Source organism: Numida meleagris, chromosome 2 (assembly GCF_002078875.1).
Source record: "Numida meleagris isolate 19003 breed g44 Domestic line chromosome 2, NumMel1.0, whole genome shotgun sequence".
NCBI lineage: Eukaryota > Metazoa > Chordata > Aves > Galliformes > Numididae > Numida > Numida meleagris.
Window position 1 is genome coordinate 47,117,435 of NC_034410.1, and position 20,268 is coordinate 47,137,702.

Genomic DNA, 20,268 nt, shown 5'->3' on the forward strand with positions numbered 1-20,268 from the left:
AGAAAAATGCTTAGGCAGTGTTAATCAATCTAATCATTTGTGACCTCCTGAGCTGTAGGGTATTTACAGCTTTCATGGATTTCCCTTTGGTTCATTTTTCAAGATAATGGGGAGATTGTTACATTTCTGTGTTTCATGATGGTTTGATATGCTGTGACTCCCCGCTCCGAGAGCAATAGGCTCTGCTGTAGCAGCGCCTCTGTCCTGAGAATGTCCAGACGTGCTCCGTACCTCTAATGAGATTATTTTTACTGTCTTAAGGGTATTTTAGGTCTTCACAGAATCGGAGTTTAGCTGCATACCTTACAGGCATGTTATATCTCTAAAGACTGATGTCAGCTGCATACACTACTGCATAAAGTATGTCAGAAATATGCAATGTATGATAAACAGAAAGATGTGCTTGGGGTTTCCATCATCCTTCTTCTTAGTGAGGTATTTCAGGACTTCAACTAAATGCACATGTCTTACATTAGAGAAGCTTAGCGGGCTCAGGGTATGTATATCCCCATTTCCCTTCAGCCTGTGAAGCTGCATTACTACCAAAGCTGAGTAAAGTATCTTTATTGAGTCACTGTAAACAGCTCCTATTCAGCTCTCAACCCTGCAATCACACTACTGAGCTTTTTTTCTTTTTTTTCTTTTTTTTTCCTGCAGCTTTTTTCTTTTTCGGAAATAAGAACTTTTTCATGCACATTGATTTCATCATTCAGGAATTTAATTCAGCAGTCACCTTAAAAGGCCATTCATTTTGAGTCTAGGGAGGAGTGCATTTGCTTCCTTTGCAAAATGTGATGTCAAGGCTTATAGATTTTTCCCCCCCTTAATTCATCTTAAAATAGGAAATGCAGAAAGAGCAGCATAGTAGAACACAGCACACATTTATATGGTCAGCTAAATGAACAAGGCTGAGAGGCTTTGAAGGGGCTCGCTTCTTACTAACCTGAGCACACTGGGAGCTCTTCCCAAGGGTCACAGGTACAGATGGAGAAAGGCATAGCCTAGTTGGGCAAGCTGCTGATTCAAGCTTCATAATTAGCCAGCTAAAGAGATCAAAGACCAAAAAAAAAAAAAAAAAAAAAAGTAATTTCTCTCCAGAATATCTGGTTCCCAGATTACAGTGCTGTCTGGCTGTATCTGCCACACTTCCAATGGCAGGAGGATAAAACAAAGGCCTGTTGGCTTCACCACAGCATTTTTTTGGTATAGATTTCTCCAAATCTGATCAGCAATTGCAGGCTGGTGGCTCCAATTGCTATTAATGTTGTCTACACGTTTCATCACAAAGCCCTGTTTCCAGCCTGTTGTAGATTTTTCAGACTTCAGCTTCTGGAACTGGGCTGTTCAGAGGAGCTCAGCTCCACTCGCCGCATCACAAACACACACATATATAGGTGATGATGCTTTTCAGATATGGGAAAAAAGTGAAATGCATTTCACTTAGGTCAAAGGTTTCTGGAATGAGTATTTGGCATTTGGTATCAGGAGATTAGGAGGAGGAAGTCAGCTTTCTGAAAGAGCTCAATCTTTCATGGTCCTTGAGCAAATTCAGCCAGGGTTAGCTAAGACAGAGTCCTTTCAAAGCTTGCAGCTCACACATGTTCAGCAGAAACATTTAAAATGTTAGCAGCTAATCTCCTTGATGATTTGCCTGCCTTAATCACATTTAGTCCAAGTGCAAGATTCTTTTATTTTTTGGTACAGTTGTTACGAGTCTCTGTGGCAGGCTATGCTTCACACGTAGATCTGAACTCTCAGGGCCTAGGGTTGAACCCCTCTGAGGGGCACAGGAGGAACGGAGAAAAGCCACAGGCAGTGATGCTGATCCAGGGAGGGGATAACGGCGATGGTCCAGTCAACAAGCTGTGTCCGTGTCTGCATCTTATGTCTGCAATGCACTCATCCTGGATTTGCTAGGTCCAAGGATTTGGCGTGCGAGATTAGGAATGTGGGGGAAGTTTAAGGAGCAGAGGTGAGGACTGGCTAAATACAAAGTACTGGACTTACAGCTGAGGGTGAGGAGAAGGTGGGGCAGTGGTGCAGATAAATTGCTGCTGGGCTGTGAATTCTGGCTTGGACTTGGTCCTGCTGCTCCAGAACTCCTTGCACATAAGGCAAAATTTGTGTGATTGTACCTGGATGCTCCTCATTTCCTTGGTGATCAACATGATGCCTGACTTGAAAAGTGCCAGGTGCTAAGAGCTATAACTGAAGTCAATGGGGGCTATGTTTTTAGTATGTGCAAAAAAATATGACATTAAGTGTTTGGAAGGAACAAATTTTAATATCCCAAATTGGATACAAATAATGAATGCGTCTTTCTCTTCATTTTTCATCTGCTCACCTCAGAGATTTACAAAGAATTACTAATGTTCGTGAAGTACTCATATATTGTAATATTGTCAGTTAAAAAGTACCTTGGGGAACAAATAAAAGAACAGACAGTAAAGTCCGACGCCACATCAAACTATGAGGAGAATACAAATCATGCAACTGTTGCTCATTGCACGGCCACTTCTTGGTCTGAATACTGGATGAGGCAAAGTTACTCCGAAAAAATAGTTATATAGCACGTCACTAGGAGCTGAGTCATAGTACATCCATGGAAGTGTTAATTGGAAAAACACTATCCCTTTTCTTTCATGTAATAGTAATAGTGTACAGGCAGTGTTTTTTCAAGCTTTCTCCCCTTAAAGATCCCTACAAGCTTTGCAAGAGAGATGCAGACCCTTGGATAAGGACAAGATAATGGTTTGTTCCACTGTTACCTCTTCTGAAGCCCTTGGAAGTCCTCTGGATCCCTAGGAGTCTGCAGACCACATGTTGTAAACTACTGTCTCCGACTGTATAACTCACAAAGGCAAAAAAAAAAAAAAAAAAAGCCTGTTAAATCAAAAATCATTTTCTTGGTCTTTCTAGTAACATGCACTGTGTTATAATTAAGTGTGTGAAAGATTCCGCACCCTCGCTGCTAGCAATATTCTTGAAAGGAGGAAAGGAGTTTGTTTTGACTGTACTATATCAGATGTTCCGCCTAAGACTTTGTCTCTCTTTTTACTTCATCTGTTTTTTCTCCCCTCAGTTGCCGCTGCTCTATTTGCTCTGGTCAACCACCGTTCATGCAGCCCTTGTTTGAGTTAGGGTCCCAGTACATTGGCTTAACTCTGCCCACTTAGTCCAGCTACTGCCACATGCCAGGTAGTGCCACAGTCTGCTTTAAATGCTCACACACTTGAATGTTTCCATTCCACTGCAAATTGAGGGTGTTATTTGATTCTGCAAAAACAAATATTACAAAGGTGTTTCCTCTTGAAGTTTTGGAACTTCTGTCACCAATGCACAAGGATCTGTAATTACAGCAATGTACCCCTCCATCCACCACAGCTGCCTCCAGTAATGTTCCCCCTCATTAGAAATCTATCCTATAATTTCAGATTAGAACTGGAACATAAGCTAGTAATTGGCCTTTTCTGTTCAAGTCTCTGCAGAATTTACATTGTCAAGATGAGGCATTTGTTGTGCTTAAACCTTTCCACCCCTTGGCAATAGGCCTTGAACTTCATTTTGCTTTGCTTTGCCTGCATTGGCAGTTGCCTTGGCTCAGTTGCTGTGAGAGCTGGCTGCAGACAGCTTTTCTTCAGGAGGAGCAAGCCTCTGATTCTCTTGGTAATATTACAGCCACTGACTTATTTATTTTTTCTCACCACTTGACATTCACGTTTTTGCTACTCTGGTGACCTGAGTCACTTTCCCACTGCTATTCTGGCTCTGAAAATCATAGAAGAAAGTGATGTGAAGTGATAGGCTTTTTCAGTGCCCTATTCTAAATATCTTCTTTCTGGAAAATGGAACAAGGTATATATCTTGTTATTCATTATTTTTAAAATGACAAATCCTTTAAAATTGTGGTTGTTCCCTGTAAAGGAGAGAAATATGGGAGACTTTTGCAAGCTCAGAATATGTCGTCACTGCCTTAGTGCTGGTGAGGCCACACCTGGAGTGCTGGGTCCATTTCTGGGCCCCCAAGTACAAGAAAGGTATGGACATACTGGAAAGAGTCCAGTGTAGGGCCACTAAGATGATGAAGAGGCTGGAGCATCTCTCCCGTGAGGAAAGGCTGAGAGAGCTGGGCCTGTTCAGCCTGGAGAAGAAGCAGCTCAAGGGGATCTCATTCACATCTACATACAGCTGAAGGGAGGGTACCAAAAGGATGGGGCCAGGCTCTTTCCAGTGGTGCCCAGTTCCAGGACAAGAGGCAACGGACACGAACTGGAACACAGGAGGTTCCCTCTGAACATCAGCAAACATTTTAATGCACCGGTGCTGGAGTGCTTGCACAGGCTGCCCAGAGACTGTGGAGTCTCCTCCTTGAAGATCTCCAAGATCTGCCTGGGAGTGGGTCTGGTTGCCCTGCTGTGCACGGCCCTGCTTGTGCAGGAGTTGGACCAGATGGACCCAGAGGTCCCTGCCCACCTCAGCCATCCAGAGTTTCTACGATTCTGTCTGAAAGTCGTAGTAATAGGTGCTGGGCTGTACTTGGTAGCATAACATAGCAACGTATAGATAATGTACATTGGTGAGCGAGCTCCTTTTAGCTATTTATTTATTTTGATTTCAATTGGCAAAATATAAAAATAGCATTTCTTCTTCTGGCCTCCAAATCCATTTAACAATAGATTAAAAAAGCAGACCAACCCCCTAAGAGCTTTAGCAAACCACTCGCTTTTTCCCATGTGCCAGGATGCATCATCAGATTTTTCAGGAGAAGCAAAACGGACAAAAAGGGCTCCGCATGAGTGGGCTGGGGACAGAGGTCTGTATGTACATACATGGAGCTGCAGAACTTAAAATATTTCCTTCTCTGATCTTCATGCCTCTTGCCTCAGTGTCTGTGTGGCTGAAGTGTGCACACGCATGCACAAGTGTGTACACATGTATGTGTTGCTCCAGATATATGTGTATTGGGAATTACATTTTGACTGCCTACACACTATATTAGCTGTTCCTGATGTTTCCTGTTCCAGCCTTCCCACCCTCTGAACCACCAACACCAATTCTCTTCCGTTTTATTGCTGCCAACACACTATAAAATGCCAAAGATAAGTTTTTAAGTAAGTTCCATGGGTAATTTGTAATGCCATCTTTCTTTCTAATTACCCCCGGTTAGTGGGGATAAACATTTCCTCAGAGGGTAGAACATTTAACCACATTCCAGTAATCACCCTGACTTTCTAGTAAGGCTGAGCTTTAAAAAGTGATCTCTTTCCTGGAGGGAAGCAGAAAATTCCGTCCTCAAAAGCGCTTCTGAAAATCAAGCCTTGTTTTCTGGAGGAAAGTGTGCAGCCTGCAGTTGCTGACTCTCTTTGCGTGTTCCCATGAGTGGAGATGGCCCTAACCTGATTTTTCCTTTCTCATCATACTTGGTGCGTTTGCTTCATTTCTGGGCTGTGTTTGAATGTGTTTGTTTAGTTTCTTGCTGTTTGCTGTACTAACTTCTTTATTTTTTTCTTTAGGAGTTTGCTGCATATTTTATTGCAGTCCTGATTCTGTACCCTGCTCTGCTTTGTTTGACTGGGTTTAGCATGTTGATTGTATGAGGATGTGCCTTTGTTGTCATTTTCACATTTTGAACATTAGTGCACTGTTGAAGAGTGAGAGTGCAAAAGGGAACTCCAAAAATTAAAACCCTAAAACAAAGCTCTATTAAAAGCAAAAGGAAAATAAAAAGAAAAATGGAAAAAGCTATATGCAGAAGAAAAATTAATAAAACAGGCATAGGATTAAAAAAAAAAGAGCCTAATTTCTTCCCACAGTCTTAATCCAGATGTTACTCATTAAAAGAATCACATTGAAATCCAAAAGAATCATACTTACTGCATTGTACAATCGCTTCATTTTTGGAGTAAGAAAAAAAATTTGAGAAATCCAGTGTTAATAATGCTCCCCTTTCACAAGAATCCAAATCTTAGCATGGTTTAAGGCCGTTGTGCAATATGCTCCTCTTATCTCTGGTAAAAGTCTGTGAGGTTTATCAGCAGCTTTTGACATGAATGAACTCAAGATATTGCTGCTTTTCCACAGAAGCTCTCTGGGATCAGAGGGGTCATTCTGAAGATGAAAACTATCTTCACTCCCTGCAGAAATACCTGAAAGGACCATAATGATTATCTGCCTTGCTTCACATCCCCTCGTGGAGAGCTGGTTTTCAGTATTTGTGTCAGTGGTATTTCATTTTCTGAGATGCCACAGATTTTGAAATAAACAGTTCTATGTATCTCATAATTGGTACTGAACAGCACACTCACCCGGCTATAGCCCAGCCTGGGAATGGTGAATGTCAGAAAGAGAAAAAAATAACTCAAAAGAAGTTTGAAGAAAAGATGAGTAGCACTGACAGATGGTACAGCCCTTTTAGGAAATCACGACTTTCCCCTCCTTCTATCAGTTGCTAAATAGAGATTACATATGAGAGATTATGAAGAATATCAGCAGTCAGGTAGTACTTAGTGCTGACTGGTGTTGGGCACCCTTGAAGCCATGTGACACAACTTCCATCTTACCCAACCTACTTCTTGGATGGTGGCATTCATCTCTGCAGTTCTGTATTTCTAAGTGGGAAGAGAGGAATGCTCTACATTTCAGACTGACCGGAAGGGTGCTCAGATGCAACATCCAGTCCACCGTGCAGTTGTCCATCTCTTGAACTGCAAAGGCAAATGGGAACATGTCAGAATACATTTCCCTGTGGCCTAGTGACTCCACATGCAGTTGCTGCTCTCTCCCAGAACAGTGATCTTTCTCTTTGCCGCTTTCCATGGGGCAGGGTTCAGCCCCGTTAATGACTGAATATCCTTCCCAAGCGCTCCAGGGATACTTGCTGAGAGACAATGATGTAACGGTCACAACAGAAATGAAACTCAGATGAGTTGAGGGGAATGCGTGTGAAGAACATGCATTTGCTACAGAAATTCATCTGGCAAAGAAATAGGAAAAAAAAAAAAAAAGCAGATCACTGCTTGCTTTGAAAAAAAATCACAAAATGCATATTGTTTACTTGAGCCTTCCTTCAACAGAAGCAGTGACATATTGTCCGCAAAATTACCACCCGCAGCCCCTACTTTAACTATATCATATCCAATAATTCCTCCAAAGAGAAAAGATGTAGATACATTCCAGAGATACAGCCCTCAGAGCTGGACAAAGCCACGTTTACAACAGGCTCCTCTCAATGACAGGTAGAATGCTACAAAGGGGCAATAGGGTGGCCATGTTCCCTCTACTCTCTCATCGGGGATATAACTGGCCCTTGTTTCAGCAAAAGGATGGAGAAAATGTTGCCCTTTATTTGGTAGCCGTACACAACAATGACAGTCATGATGGGAAGGTATAGGACTTAGTGACAAGCTTATTGGAGAACTCCCTTACTTAAGAACTGAGAGCTGCCAGCAGAGATGTTTGCATCTGTGTAGGATGGAGTCTCTCATCATCATGGTGAGGGATGCAGTTACATGCTGCAAACTAATAATTCACAAAGGGCCTTCTGAGTGGCTAAAAAGGACGAGGCTTCCACATTTCTGTGGTGAAAAGCACAAAAGAGAGCCCAGTACACCTGTTAGTGTAGTAGTAGTAGTGTTACTACTTTTTGCTGTAGTACAAGCAAAGTTTAGCTGACTGGCAGCCAAACGTGCTGCAGATTAACTGCACGTGATTATGACACGTGAGATGGAAAGCACAGAAAAAAACAGAAGACTGGGAGAGCCAGCAAGGAGGACAGGGCCAGTGATGGCAGCTGGGGAATAAATTTTATGGCTGCAGAGCAAGATAATGCAAAGCAAAGGCTGTAAAAGTGACTAATATGAATGAAGGCCACTAGGGAGAGGGAGCAGGGCTGACTGAATGCAGCAGCCACTGAAGACATGTTTTTGCGCTGAAGTGCAGCAGTAAGCATGTGGGCAGACAAATATCACTCAGGCTTGTTTCCCAGACCTTCTTCAGGATGCACTGGCTCTCCTATTCCCTTTAACAAAGACTTTCCCATCTAACATTCCTCTTTTTTTTTTGGCTTGACTCTGACTGTAACGACCTAACTTTTGGGCTGGCACTATATGGTTCTTGCTGTGTGGTCTGTAACGTTCTCAGCCAGGCTGTAAGCTCCGTGGTTTGCTTGCTACTCCAGCTGAATTTCTATGCCTGGCCTTCTGTACTGTGCTGTGCAAACCATGATAGTGGTGAAGTACGAAGCCCAGACTATGACAGTACGACATGGTATCAAAAGCACGCCAAGGGTGTTGTATGTATGTGTAATAGACTACACGGCTGTAAAAATGAGCTGCATGTGTACATTACAAAAGGGTGGGACTTAACAACTTGTACACGCAGAACTATTCTTGCAACAGAGTTGAAATACTAGCATAGCAGTTGTCTCGGGAAAAAGTAGTGATAAAAGAAAGTCAATCTTAATTTTGAGAGGACCTCTTGTGCAAGAAGAACACTATGTTACATGCATGCAGAAGTGAGTGGTGCCACCACAATAAAATGACCCAGATGCACTTGAGGTCTGGTCAAATTCAGATGCAGTCAGGAATATTAAGCATCAGAACACACTTTTTTTTCTTCCTAAAACATTTGTAGCTCACAGAAAACCTCTCCACTTGGTGAGAAGCCATGATGTATTTCTAAAGCATGAAATATCTCAGGCAGAGCTGTCACCAGTGAAAAACAATTTGGACTCAAGTGAAAGAAATGGTGAAAAAAGTGTAATAGGAAGCCATTATAGGGCACTGGGGGAGGATGAGAAAGCAGAACAGGAAATGTTTGTGCAGATAAAGGAAGCCTGCAAAGCAACTACAACAGGGATCATAGGAATTTCAATCTGCCTGTCACTGTGTGGAATTGTAATTAGGAAATATCGAATGTGTGTGAAAAACTGAAGACTTAGCATAGCCCTGGATCACATTTAGACAGTTATTGGGTGTGCAGCTAGAGATATAGCTCAGAAAGCTCACAGCCTGGAGGTCCTTGCTTCTCCCTCAGCTCCAAATCAGTGCAGGTTGGAAAGCATCAGTTCACTGACCTTCTGAGTTATACCACCGCCTGTTTTCTCAGGCCTGCTGCAGATGGCTGGGGGCTGATATGTTCACAGAGGATGTCGTTCATTTAGCTTGTGGAGATTGACCCCTGTCATGTTTGTGGAGTGAATGAACTATAAATTGTTGGGAAGATGACTTTGTAAACTACAAGATGGTCAAGTGTTTATTCTTCCAGAAGGTGATGTGGTTTTTTATCACTTGAGTTATTCTTAAACAATGTTGGAATACATAATGGGCAATAATTATCACTTTTGGGAACTACAATATACACTAAAAAAATTTAGTTCCTTTTACAGTTAAAAAAAAATCAGATACAAAAAAATATTCTTCTGCCATCAACACCATCTTGGCTTTTGTGAGTTGCAAATTCTCCTCTGCAGAAGTGCATTAATGGATGAGAAGCTTTAGGAAAACTTTTATTCGTTGCAGTTATAAGAAAGAATTGCTAAGTGAAAATTACTGGATGTTATTTCGGTGACGTTAAAGCATCAGGTCTGGCACTGGTTTTCTGTCTGTCCCCAGCTTCTGCTTGCCTTCTGCTCATGCTCTGTGTGTCCTTTGCACTGCTGCAGCTCTCCCTTTTTCCACCTGTTCCTTCCGTTGACCACTCAATGCTCTTGATGCATACCTCATCCAAAAAAAGCGTGATCTGCCACGGGGCCACGATAAATCAAGTGGAAGTCCCCTCTGATGCTGGACTCGAACAGACTGGAAGAACACCAGCCCATACTAAGAAGGCTGCTGCCAGGAAATACAAAGTGTTGCAAGAGTAACCACCAAATATTTATGGGCAGCGGTTCAAAGCATGTTCTTCTGAGAAGCTGAAGCTGTAAAATTCACAGCGCTAGGCTTCATTTTTGCAAAGATGCATCTGAACAAGCATCTGGTATGTTCTGACTCATAGCATGGGCCTGCTAGTGCCTAATTCTGCACAACAATAATCACTTCAAGATTTGTTGTGACTATATTCAAGATTCCTGCTATCATGCAGATTGTTCCTTGACATCTGCCAACATGGATAACTCACTTTATTTACAGTATTTTACCTTTTCTGGTCTTCATTAGTCCTGGTGAACAATGATCTAGTCTGATATTTCTCAAGACATAACTGTTGTGTCTGAAGTCGTGCTTGTTTGTGTAACAGGGATTGCACTCGAGAGCCTTGCAGGAATTAGAACGAGCACTGATTTCACAAGGAGGTTGGGATTCACTAAGATTTCAATAAAACAGTGGGAGAATAGCACAGATAGTAAATTCCACTCCCCTCTGGTGCAGGCATACCCTGGTTTCCAAAAGCTCCGCAGGCAGGTTTTCAAGAACAAACTCCAATCAAACTTTTTCCTAGGAAACTCTCATTAGCAGCCTGCAGAAATGCCTGTTTTATTTTAATGAGCCTTTGTAGTAGTATCACACGGCTGTTTTCATAATCTCAAAGCTCTTCTTTAAATAGCTGTGACAATCAAGCCAATTAAGCTCTCATGGACCAATTTTTAGTTATCTTTGGTTAGCTTCCACTAAAAACATATTTGTGTCCCTTTGCTGTCATCTGAAATATTTTTTTGGAATTTAGTATTATTTATCTCACTAATTACCCTTTAACTTGCTTTGCTTATTTTTACAAGTTTCCTTTTTTTCCCCTACTAGATTATTTATTTTTTAAGGTTTACTCCTTATTGTTCTACTGACCTAGGAGGCCCTGAGATATTCTTCCTATTTAAAATTCAGTTTCCTTTTTTTTTTTCCCAAATATTTTCTGCCAGCAATTCCCTTTGATATGAGTGCTTAATTTGGTTTCCCCAACTCATAGAAATTTATGTTGAAGTGGGAGTAGAAGAGATTCTTTTGGCAGCCTGCCTGCTGAACTCTAGAAATGCCACTTCACATAGTCCACACTTTGGACGGTTGAATGAGTTCCAGAGAATAGAGCTGGGAAGATGAACCTGCCGACTGAAGCCTTTTAATCCAAGGAGAGGGGAAGCCAACCTCCAGAGCGCTTGATCCTAATCACCATGTCTGCTTTATTCTGAGTGCTTCCTCTTGGCAAAGTAATCATTCTCTTTGCCACTTAATTTGTTGGTCACTGTGATAACTCAGCCAGCAGGCACTAATGGTGCCAGTGGATTTGGTGACACTGACACCCTTATGCAAATATGCAGAGAAGATAATGCCATACAGACAACTATACAGTTATCAGGTACTAATGACTTCAGAGTTGTGCTTACCTGGATCTCCTTCGAGACAGGAATCTGGCAGAGAAAGCACAATCCTGTTGTTTCTCCATGACTGTGTCCCAAACAAGATGATCCTCATTACATAGCCAAGAAGTCCTAAAAGCATTTTCGTCTTTCCTAAGGGGAAAATAAACCGCAGGTTAACACTCGGTCTTTGCATGGAAAACGTTAAAATTCACAGCAGATTTCTAGACGTCTGCTTCCCAACTGTTTTTAAAATCTAGGTCATTATATATAGGTGGCATCAGATAAGTCTCCATAGAAGTTTCAGAATGTTTTAAACAGAAAAACGAGTCAGATCACTGTAAGGCTGGTAACTGTCTAACACAAGTTTTTCATGCGTACAGTCCAAGGAAGGTTAAATATCTTTCTTGACCTCTCATTTTTTAACTTGAACTCTGTGAATTTTTAACTTGTCATGTTCTCATAGCTGCGTAAGGTGGTATTTTGCAGGTAAAATTGCTATTTCAATCTGTTTACAGATTTTTGCCATCCAGTGTGGTAAAATTAATCCTTCTATCTTGTTCCAAACCTTCGCCGTTCACTTCCACATGCTGTGCAGTCACTCCTTGACCAAAGGCATTTTCCATGAGCTGAAATGTTTGATGTGCCTCATACACTACATTTCCTTTGATTTAGTTAATATTATTCTTTTCCACATCAGCCCAGCCTGGGACTGAAAAAGCTCTTCCAAAATGCGCTCCCCTCCCTGAATGCTCCTTTATGCAAATAACTTCTGCACTCACATGTGTGTCTGCAAACAATTTTCAGATTAGCGAGCAGGATGCATTAGGGTGAGCCATGGCAGAGCAGCGGAGCAGGACAGTGCTGTGCTGCAGGGCCTCCTGGCTGCATGCTGCCAGGCACTAACAACGGGACTGATGAGGGGATATGGGTGCTGAGGCTGCCAGAACCATTGGCAGGGAAGCGGAGAGGCACTGGCCCCAAGTGTGCAGGTGAATTCAGTCACTGTGTGAAGACAGCAGTGGACACTCTGAATCGTGCACTTCCTAGAGGTAAAAGCTCCTTGACCTGTGAAGCAAAGTGTTGGAGGGGATCCTGATGTAACTGCCTGCAGACATCGGCTTGGGAACCTTTATCCCAGTTCCTCTGGACTGGATCAGGTCCACTGCTTCTGGGCATAATGCATTACAGGCAGGACTGGATTCCCTGCCTGAAGAACAGAGCCACGGGGCCCCTCACAGCCCCAGGACAGCACTGCAAGCCAAAAGCCTGATGCATTTTCCCACCGCCTGAGTGCCTGAGAACTCAGCTGAGAGCCAGGCCAGCCGAGAAGGTCCCCGCTAGCCTGAGTACAATGTGTGATATTTGGCAGCTCCATTGCTCTAAGGGCTATTGAGACACATAACAATGCTACCAGTGCCTCCAGAAGACCGTGGGTCCATCTCCCATGTTGCTTTCCATTGTGCCATGACCACCCCCCAACCACTCTGATAATGCCACCACCTTCTGAATGTAAATCCACCTGCATCTGCAATTGTTATTTTTTTTCCCTTTCTTCTTAAGCTTTTTACATCTGCTGTTGCTCACAATCGCCAAAGAATAAATTCACCTCTTTTTTCCTTTCTTTCAACTGTGGCAAATCCAATCTCCTTGTGCCTGTTGCAAATTCCACTACCACTGAGCTCTTCTGGCATCGTGCTGGCTTACATTTTTTTGGGCAGAGGGGAAACTTTTTTGTGTGGTCATTTAATGCATGAGAAAACTCATGAATAGACTTTCTTGGTAACTGAAATGCTGTTTTTATCTGCAGAATAGAGACAGCCTAACACTGCAAGCTTCCTCCTGCTGCCCTGGCAGTCTCCCGCAATTCCAATTTGGTGCGGCTGCTTTTTTGGAAAGAGAAAATAGCTAGAACTCTGTCCTATTTGCTCTCATTGCTGGGGCTAATCAATGGAACAATTGTACTTTCAGTGGTGTGAGCACCGGCTGTGCATTTAAACTGCAAGGAAACCACTCACACGTTGTATCAGTAAGCCAGCAGGTGAAAAGCAGAAGGATCCAGAACAGCTCCTATGAAAATGGACCAGATCTAAACCCACAATATAGCTGAAGAACCTCACGGCCCATTTTCAAGCAGATGAAATACCCAGTTCCTCCATAAGGGCCAATTTGTGATTTCACAACCTACTGCTGTGGAATGTCAAGAGCAGATCATAATGACTTCAGCTAGGGCATACAGAACAGCAACACATAGACTGCTCAATCAGAACATTAAAAAGGCTTTGTGCTAACAAGTAACTAACAAGTAATTAGACATAAATAAACAGAGGAACAATCTGCTGTGCATGTTAAACCATTTTCGAACAACAAAGTGCAGAAGTCTGCATGCACCGTCAGTGGCTCCTTAAATCTCTGGGAAAAGGCCCTCTTTCCCAGCCATGGAAGTGGAATTTCTTCCCTGAAGATGGCTAGAAGCAATACAGCCATCTACCGACTGACACGGTTAACCACAGCATGTTTATGTGCTTGTCTTTTAACTCGGCCTCTTATTTTCATCTCAAAATTGTGGCCTGTGGAAAACTGGCTTTCAGTAAGAAGCTAATTACTGAAGCACGCAATTAATAGCCGATTAGTAACTTGCTGGCTCTCCTTATTACTCATTGCTTTGACATCTGGTTAGGTAGCCACATGCATAGGCACCTCTGTTTAAGCCTAAGATGGCATTATCCTGCAGCTGACATGCAAGGACGTCCTTGCCACCATCTCCACTGCTTTGTAGCGCTAAGAGAAAATCAGAACCTTCCATGGAAGAATGAGACAAGATTCCCTGTCCGTGGCTACCCTGTTCCCCTTTTGACACCGCAGGGTGATTTTGCTGAACTCTGATCCCACTGCATATGTCAAATAAATAGTCCAGATGCCGGTGACTGAGAAAGGCCAACTTCTTGTTGATGGAGCACCTGGTAAGGTGGTGGGAGTGTTTGAGTCAGGAATTAGGCGTGATATTTAACTGTGTTTCTCTGATAGCTGGTCGTATGCTACCTGATGGTGCAGGTGTTTGAAAATGGAGACTGACATGTAATGTGGTACCTATGGACCCTTTATGGTACTTGTCCTGGGGCTTCTAATGTCCTAAGACTCCAAAGACTTGCAGGAAGTCCACGTCTTGTCACAGGCTCTCAATAAAACAAACAACTATTGCAAAGCATATTGAGATCACACAGCAGTAATGAAAGACACAAAAATGGAAACTGAATGTAGGTGGATGAAATACTACTTTCAATTACGGTTTGTATTACACCTAGATCCTAGATGGATGTTAGGAATTTCTTCTTCACCAGTAGACTTTTCTAATCTTTAAAGGAAAATGAAGTTTCAGTATACAGTCATGTAAGGCTCAGCAGGAACAGTGTCTGTGTCAGCAAACTGAAAAAAAAAATACCTGGCATACTTGGTGTGTGAGTAGCTGGTTGAGCAGTCCAAAAGGCACTCAGAGAAAACATGGTGAGACAACACACTATGTGTAAATATAAAAACAGTCTTACATTGCAATGAAATGACTGTTGGGATCAAGCTTGCAGAATGAAACTCAGAGCAGTTTATAGAACATGGTTTTTACAAATGGTGAATGAAGTCCCATAATGCTCCTTACATTTAGGAGGAGCCGTGTAACCTGCAGTGCTGCTCTGCAAGCTCTAAGCACTCTGCAGGCAGAAGGCTGATTGCAACTGTTGGAGCTAGCTGACCTACATAGGCACTTATGGCTCCTGCTCTTGCTGGAACTGGAGCATCCAGATTTATGCGACTAACACTTCTCTTTGAAGCGTCACTATAAGGAACTTTTTACTATGTTTAATCCCTGTTGCTTACGCAACATATAGGCTGAAATCCCCTTTCGCAATTTCTGGAACAACCAAAAGCTAAGGCAGCAAGAACAACAGCTTAAATATCACTTCCAGGTTATTTTGTTGTATCTTGCAATTGCAGATGATACGTTACTACAGACTCGCAGAACACAGTGTAAAGCTCCATGCATACAAATAGCAAGTATTTGAGACTTTAAACTGAAACTTGAGACATTCCTTATGATTCTGAAGAACTTCTGAAAACTTTCTCTAAAGAAGTGAGTGGTGCTTAATGGACAGAGATAAATATCATGCTATCATAAAATCTTTTTAATAGCTATAAGATTAGCATTTCAGGCTGAGAAGGTTGTCCCTTCCAGAGGACAGATATCAGGATGATGCCTAAAAAGACAAACAAGCAAAGAGAAGCATTTGGAAGCGAAGTACTCGGAAGCATTTAGAAGCAAAACCTAAATCAGCTTGTTTGAACTCAAAAATAATTGAGAATGTTATCACAACAGATACGAGACAATGGCTCAGACAGAACAAATTCTAAATATACAAGATATATGGGTTACCAGAACAACTGGATCTTGATTTTGTAGATACTCGTACACAAGTGGATGTACTGAGTTTCCTGGGATTGTCGTGCATAATGTTACTTGTTTGAGTCTGTAAGAATCCAGTCATGTGCAATGACATCTGCAAATTTGTAGGATGGGAACTTCAAAAATGATGAATTCTTCTGAAGAGCCATAGTTCCTTTCCTATTGTCTAGATAGCACTTAGCAAGCATTTGGTCATTTCTGTTATAAATAATGAGCCATGTTTATAAATGATGGGCCATGTCTAAAAGCTATTAAGCAGAGGCTGAGAAAAGAAGAGGCATTTCATAATCATTGGACTGGCAGTTCTTAAAGCTCTTCCTATTCCCCTCACTAAGGCACCTTCTCAACTTTGCATGCTTTCTCAGCAATTTGTGATGTTTTTATGGGGCTGTTTTCAACCTGTGGAGCACTGACACACGGCATAGAGTAGCACAGGAGAGAGAAATGCAAAGAGCAGAACTGGAAGGGATAGTGCCACACTGTGCATGGAGCACATGAGCAACACTGCTCTGTTCTGCCCTTTCTGCTTCCTTCATGACACATCTCAGGAGATGGGGAGGCAGTGCTGTAGCAGTTCATGGAAGAGAAATCCTTTCGGTAATAAAATGCTGAGTGTTCACTTACATATCTTAATTATTTCCACGCGTGTCCTTCTTTGCTCTCACCCTCTAAATTTTGTTCATACTGAAAAACAGGAATTTGGCCCCACGTCTAGGATTTCTGGGTAGCTAACAGCCTGACTGGATCTGCAGTAGTGCAGATCAAATGATGCCTGTCTTGATAAACAGCCAGTGCTCATACACTGATCAGCTGCACTTGAAATGAATGTAAATCTGAGGTATCTGTAGCGCATCACACTTACTGCACAGATGTTAGTTATCTGAATTTGTGCCAGCAGATGCCTGTGTTTGTGTTTTTGCCTGTGTTGTTATGAGCCAAAATCAGATATACTAACACAAACTTTATGCAAGATAAGATAAAACGCTTTTAGAACATATGACGGAGACCTTGTAATGTACATCAGTGACTTGATGTACAAGTTGCAGAACTTTTCCTTGGAGCATGAAAAGTTCTGGCTACCATCAAGTCGCTTATTTTCCTTCCTTGAAACTGGCGTCTTTTCCACTGGGCTGTTCTTAGACAGGGAGAAGCTGTTTCATTTCATTCCCCCTATAAGCTGTGCCCTTCTCTAATCAATTTCTTCCTTACATTGCCCCAACACTGGGGCTTGGCAGTATCTTGAGTTAACAAGTTTCACGCGCTAACTACAAGCTATTGTAAAATAACTAAGAAATAGGTTCGCACTGTTTTTAACTTTGTTTCTTGCTTTGTTCTCAGTTTATGAGATATCCCTTAGGATTATTTCTATGGTTACGGGACCCAGAGCTCTGGGACAGCACATACCATACCAGGATGTAGTGCACAAATAAATCCCCCGTCTGCAGACTGTTATGCATCTACCTCATTTCATCCTTTTCTGTAGAGCACAACGAGCTACGCATCCAGCCTACACCTAGGCACTGTGCAAAGAGGTCTCTACCCCAGAGGGCTTATTACCTCAAAAGAAAGTCAAGCAAATAACAGAAAGCAAGGAATCATTCAGATCTGGGAGCAGTATTCCAAGTCTCAGTATCGCTTTATCATACATTACCCTATCAGTGTCTGCGTAGCAACTGACTGCAATTGCTTTCACGTGGGCAGCCTGCTAGGTCCCCTAATGTTAATGGGGAATCACATGAATAAAGAAAGCTGAGGATGAAAGAAGACGTTGGATCAGAGCGATGATATCCTGAGAAGCCTCTTTTGGGCAATAAGGTCAAAGGCTTTTTTAAAGTTAAAAATTAATTACTAGTTTTTTTTTTTTTTTAATTTGCTGCCCTGCAGAAGAAATCATCGTTTGTACCCATGCTGATTTGTCTCCAATTTTTCTTGGGAATGGCTCAGAATATTTGGAATTTAAAAAGACAAATAATTTGTAAACAGAAACAGTATTTTTTCTTACAAAGACAAATGCTCTTTTGAAACAATTCCTGGAAGTGCCTCATTTTGCCACATAGCCATTTTAGCAATTTGTTTTCAATTAAATATTTGAAATGTGTTTCTTTAGCATTCTTCAATGAAACAATTTGTAGGCAACTTAATAATCACTTCAATAGTTCTCATAACATTTAGAGTGGATGAGAAATTACTGAAAAACAGGTGCAATTTGAACATAGGCAGTAGGAAGAGTTAATAGGAAAAAAAAATCCAAATAAAATTCTCCACTAGATTTGTAAGCAAAAAGCCATTCTACACCACAGTCCATGACTGAGACGAAAACATAGATCTGGTCTGAGAAGGTATAGCGCAGCGGTCTACCACTTTCATTCTGCAACACTAGAGTGTAAAGAAGGGCTCATTCAAGCTCTGTACCAGGAAGCTACTACTCACTCAAATCTTTTCTAACCCTTATGTTTAACCGGCATCTTTGCTGTTTGATTTTCCCTGAAACAGTAAAATAGCAAGACATTTTCTTACCTGTGTGTGTCTTCTGAAGCACCTCACGCGCAACTGAAAAATTCCAGATAACTGCTACTCTTCTTCAAATCTTGAAGCTATTACCAGGATAGAAACATCGCAGATAAATCACATTTTCATTTCACCATTTCAAAAAGTTATGCCTTACACATTTGTTGCCAAGTGAACCACTTGTGCTAGGACCACCGCACCCAGTAATACATGTTTTCAGGGTTAGTAAATGGAAATCACTTCATGCCTCTGCTAGAAACCAGCTAATTAGTCTTGCAACATTTTCTTCCCTAAGCTAATTGTTGAAACTATAGCTCAGCTGAATTCACTGGAAGTACACATCCGTGTTGCAGTCCATCCACAAGCAACCGCTTGCAGATTAGTGGGGCCTTAACCTGTCCTGCTCTCTACAGGTGATTTGCGTGTGAAAGTGAGGGAAGCTCCCTATTTCCTTCTCAGCCTGCTCCACTTGAATTCTCTGATGGCAAGAAAAGAGAAAGCTCATTAGCTTTCTCAACGACAGAGGGTTTGTAAGGTCTCTTATTCTCTTACTAGCCACTAAGTCCTTAAAACCTTCCATATGGTACTAGCTTCTGCTGCTAACCCTTGTGAAATTTAATGGAAATTGGTTACTGGGCTCAAAAGTTAGTGGGAGGATTGACTGGTGCTTGTTGAGAGCATCAGTCTGTAAGTCCTGACAAACAACCGAGAACCCATTATTATATTTAAATATACATGCATTTCAGCTTGGTTACTTTCAGAAATATCAGGACTGACAAATCACATGCCCCTTGCTGAAAGACTCAGGCATGTAGTCAAACCTGTCTGTCAGTGCTGCTAATATGGCTACAGGATTTCCAGAGATAAATAATGGAAATCCATTATGGAAATTCCTCCAGTACTGTTGGGAATTAGCAAAATTTCTCTTTCAGAGGAGGTGCTACACACTTCCAGAGTGACAAAACCCATGTGAACATGACCTTTCCCTTAGTTTTCTTAAGGAATAAACCTCTCTGGCTTCATGTATACAACTGAAAGGAGCAAAAACAGGGCAAACCCACTCTTTCCTCCTTGTACCTCAGGTTTTCTGGATGATTAAACAAATGTAAAATCTGTGATTTAGAACAGAAAGTCCTGGAAGGGTCTGAAATAATGGTTTTCTCAAATCTGCTTGTGCTAAAGAGGGAAATGTGGGAATCCTTGCTATTTTTTTCATGGTAAGGCAGAAATTTTAAAAGTGCTTTGGAAGAAACTAATGTTTCTGAGCATTCAGACTCTCAAGTTCGTTCTGGTTGTGATCCCGCATGCAGGTCAGTAATTTCACATGACCTCAGCTATTAGTATAAATAGAAGAGACTGAGTTTGTTTGTTACATTGCAGCTTGTAACTGCTATGATGTTACAGCTCCTAGACTGAACCCTGCTGGTTTGTGTAAGGTAATGAAGGAAAAAAGTCAGTCCAGAGTTTTTAGACTGCATACTCACAATCCTATCAGAAAAAAAATATATCAGGGAACTGAGACTATATTTTTCTGGCAATAACCTGGGGTTTTGATCTATTCCAACTTCGACAAATGGATATCAGCATAGATTATAAATACAGTCTAACTTCTATGCCTAACTAAATTTAAGTGTCTAGAGATACAGGATCTCAGATGCTCTGAATTGCCCTTTGTATAGTCTAATGGCTGTCTGAGTAGCCTAAGCTCTCAAATCACGTATCTGTGTTAGGCACTTACAGTCAGAAGCTGATCTCTCAGCCTCTCATAACATTTCAACATATGAATTCTTTTATTAAAAACATTCATTGATAATACTATGCAATGTATATTCATAAAATGTTTTCTGGAATGTAAATTAATGTCATTTTATTTTACTAGGTTTAAAGCTTTAGTCCTACAGTGAGATTACAACAACAGTATTTCTGACCCTGAGAGCCTGTGCACAGTACAGGGATATGCTCTCAGAGCTGGCATACCATGCAGTTTCTAAAATGGCACCAATATAAGAGATCTTAGGTCATG

General features: G+C 41.7%; 1 long non-coding RNA gene across 1 annotated transcript; it reads right to left on the reverse strand.

Moving 5' to 3' along the window:
- LOC110394885 lies at positions 2,892 to 19,656 on the reverse strand. Its single transcript, XR_002435998.1, has 3 exons — positions 18,255 to 19,656; positions 11,312 to 11,437; positions 2,892 to 6,704 (listed from the first exon to the last, which is right to left on the reverse strand). It is a non-coding gene; the product is annotated as an uncharacterized LOC110394885 (long non-coding RNA).